The sequence below is a fragment of the Dipodomys ordii genome, unplaced genomic scaffold, assembly GCF_000151885.1.
Source record: "Dipodomys ordii isolate 6190 unplaced genomic scaffold, Dord_2.0 Scaffold146, whole genome shotgun sequence".
Classification (NCBI taxonomy): domain Eukaryota; kingdom Metazoa; phylum Chordata; class Mammalia; order Rodentia; family Heteromyidae; genus Dipodomys; species Dipodomys ordii.
Window position 1 is genome coordinate 147,757 of NW_012267362.1, and position 3,930 is coordinate 151,686.

The following is a 3,930-nucleotide window of genomic DNA, read 5'->3' on the forward strand; positions in this document are numbered from 1 at the left end:
TCATCTGAAGACAGCTGACTTTTTACTCACACACTTCTTCAGAGCTTCACAGATGTCTTTGTTCCTCAGGCTGTAGATGGTGGGGTTGAACATGGGTGTCAGGATGGTAGAGAGCAGAGAGAACCCTTTGTGCAAGCACTGGGGCACCAGGTAGGTGGCAATCAGAGTCCTGTAAAACATTGTGACCACAGTGAGGTGGGAAGAGCAGGTGGAGAAGGCCTTTCTCTAGTCTGTGCCAGATGGGATTCTTAGAATAGCAGCCAGAGTAAGAGACTGTGATAAGAAGGAATGGGACCAGAGTGACTGCCAAGGAGGTGGCAAAGGCAGTGGTCTCAGTCAGTGAGGTGTTGGGGCAGGAGAGATGGATCAGAAGGGTGAAGTCACAAAAGAAGTGATCAATTTCATTGGATCCACAGAAAGTTTGTTTACCCAGAAGAACCATGGTGATTGCTGGGAGGAGGAAGCACCAGAACCAAGAGCCAGTAGCCAATAGAATGCAGAGAGGACCTGTCATGAGGATGGGGTGGTGGAGAGGATGGCAAATAGCCAGGTAGTGATCACAGGGCATCACAGCGAGCAAAAGCCACTCGATGGCTGCTAGAGATCCAAAGACGTAGAATTGTGCCAGGCAGCCAGCCACAGAAATAGTCTTCTGTTCACCTATGATGATCAGCAACATCTTGGGGACAATATTAGAGGTGTACCAGACCTCCAGAAAGGACAGATTCACCAGGAAGAAGTACATGGGAGTATGGAGGGCATGGGTGAACAAAACAACAAGAACAAGCAATATGTTTCCAGAAACTGTTACTACATAGCAAAGATAAAAACGGCATAAAGAGAAATATTTCGCTGCAGAATAGAAGTAAATCCTTGAAACACAAATTCTACTATCATTGTTTGGTTTTCCCAGGGTAAGGTCACCATGTCTTTGAAGAAGAACACACAGTGATAAAATATGTAAAACCTAGAAGGTTCTAATTCACAGAGAACATAGACAGACAAAACCACTGTGGTTGTGGAAGGTTGTTTTTGGTATGATTTTGTTTCAAGGCCTGAAATAGGAAGAAAAGAGAAAAAGATTTTAGAATAAGAATGTATAACTTTGGCAGGGATCTAATAGTTTACTCCTAAAATCCTAGCTACTCATGATGCTGAGATCTAGAAGACTGAAGTTCAAAGCCAGCCTTGGCAGACAAGTCTATATTTGAGACACCATCTCCAAAATAAACAACACAAAGATGGGCTGAAGATGCTGTCGATGGGTGCTGGTAGTTCATGCCTGTAATCCTAGCTACTCAGAGGCTAAGAACTGAGGATTGTGCTTTGAAGCTAGCAGGGCCCGAACAGAAACTCTTTCTTATTGCCAATGAACTAGCAGCAACAGTCCTGTAGTGGAGCTGTGGCTCAGGTGGTAGAGAGCCATTCTTGAATGAAAAAGCTTAGGGACAGTGCTTAAGCCCTGAGTTCAAGCCTCAGTACAAAAAACTAGGCTAGAGGTATGGCTTAAGTGGTAGTATGCCAGCAGTGATGAGAGAGCTGGGGGGGGGGGAAGACAGGCAGGCAGACAGACAGACAAAGAGACAGAGAGATAGAGCAAGAACATGGGCATTCAAGGGCACTTTCTTTCTCCCTACTTTGTATTGTCATTCCATCAAGAGCAATGTCAGTCTATGGACAGCAGAAACAGAATACAGAGAAAGAGGAATACAAAGGGAGTAAGATCACTTCATATTTGCTCTTCCCCAGTGCACTGTGGGGTGTGGGGATATGGGGATGTGAGGATGTGGGGAGCAGGAAAGAAGAACACCTAAAGAGAAGTGGTCCAAAGACACAGTGAAAGGTATACTGGGTAGAGGATTTCTGAGAGGACCTGGAGAACCAAGAAGACAGAACATAGAATCGGTTCCCCCACCTCCAACTCTGTTTAGCTTTAAGGAAATGACCCTTATCACACCAATTTTATTTTCCTCTTCACTCAGCCTCTGGGTGAGTAGGGAGGAAAGTTTCTTATTTCTGTTTTGTTTCCATGACACTCTGTAGAGAAGATCAAATGAGTGGGATGTGGGAAATTCTGTGATTCTGAGGTCAGTGTGAGGTAAGTGTAACCCTGGGCTCGGGGTTACTTTCTCTCACAACGCTAAATAGACAAAATAGGACTGGTAGAAAAAGATTTTTATCTAAGGCTGCAGTAAACAGGAGAAGATTCAAAACCAGATGGCCCGAGGAAGTTTGTATGAGCAACCTCAGTGTAGGATAGCTTTAACCTTTTAGGGGAGGAGGGTGTGTGTGTGTGTGTGTGTTTGTGTGTGTGTGTGTGTGCATGCGCGCTTGAGTGTGCACGCGCGTGTGTGCCAGTACTGGGGCTTGAACTTGGGGCTTGAATGCTGTCTCTAAGCTATTTTGCTCAAGGCTAGAGCTCTACCATTGAGCCACAGCTCCACTTCTGGTTAAACAGAGGTAAGTTTCACCGCCTTTCCTGCCTAAGCTGGCTTCAAACTACCCTCAGATCTCAGCCTCTGAGTAGCTAGGATTACTGGTGTGAGCTACTGATACCTGGCTAGCTTTGGGTTCTTTTGAATGAGTAAAAGAATGCCATGTTTCCTTTGCAGTACAACCTTGGTTAAAGTTATTCACTCTTACCACAAAGTTTGGGGCAAATAAAGAATCTGCTACTCAAACACTATAGTAGCCACAGCAGGGTTAGAAGCTAAGCCCACTTTTTCCCTAAGTCTGCATCTGCATCTTCTTCAAATAGTTATGGAGGGACCAAGGGGCGGAGGTAAACAAAGATAAGTGACCAAACCTATATTCAGATACAGCACTCACTGTGTGGATGTAACACCATGAGTGGCCAGGGAGCCTTAAAGAGAGCCAGAGACTCTGCTTTTAGTCAGATACGGAAAGATTGTTTGGAATCTGTCCTCTAGTCAAATAGTTTGCCTTCAGCAAAACAGGTATGGAGCTAATGAAGAACTTACAATGTGCTTATGTATTCTTTTTCTTTTTTTTTTTCTGTTTTCTTGTCAATCATGGAGATTGAATTCAGAGGTTGGGTGCTGTCCTTGAGCTCTTTTGCTCAAGGTTAGTGCTCTAGCATTTTGAGCCACAGCGCCACTTCTGATTTTCTGGTGGTTAACTGGAGACAGGAGTCTCATGGACTTTCCTGCCTGGGCTATCTTTGAACCATGATTCTCAGATCTCAGCCTCCTCATAGCTAGGATTAGAGCCAAAGTGCCTGGCTTTATGTATTCTTATAAATATAAAAATCATATAAAGGAATAGATTGGAACTTACTTGCTGTTTGAGACTTCAGACCATATTTGTTTTTGTTGGTCATGGGGCTTGAACTCAGGGCCTGGACACTGTCCCTAAGTTCTTTTTGCTGTGGCTAGCACTCTACCAGTTGGACCCACAGCTCCATTTTTGGTTTTCTGATGGTTAATTGGAGATAAGAGTCTCATAAACTTTCTTACTCGGGCTGGCCTCAAATTGAGATTCTCAGATCTCAGCCTCCTGAATTGTTAGGGTTACAGGCATGAGCCACCAGCACGCAGCCAGACATTGTTTACCAAGGAATTAACCATACTTTGAAGGGCCATGGGCACCAAATACCAGTCTTTGGATGGAGAGGGGACAAAATAGTATTAGGGATTGATCTCAGGGTCTTCTGCTTGCTAGGCAAGTGATGTACCACTTGACCCAGTAAGGAGAGAGGGAGAGAAGGAGAGAGGGAAGAGAGGAAGAGAGAGAGAATGAATTTTAAAAGAGTATTATTGAAAAGATTAGAGGTATGTGCTTCTGTGTTAACTTTCCATATACAAGTTGCTTGACTCAGGAGCCATAATCCTCAGAAAATACCTAGCCAGCCCCAGGTGGCTTACATTTATAATCCTAACTAATCAGGTGGCTCACACCTGTAATTCTGGC

General features: G+C 44.4%; 1 pseudogene; it reads right to left on the bottom strand.

The window, feature by feature from the left end:
• Nucleotides 1-927, bottom strand: LOC105997416 (annotated as a pseudogene).
• Nucleotides 928-3,930: the final 3,003 nt, after the last annotated feature.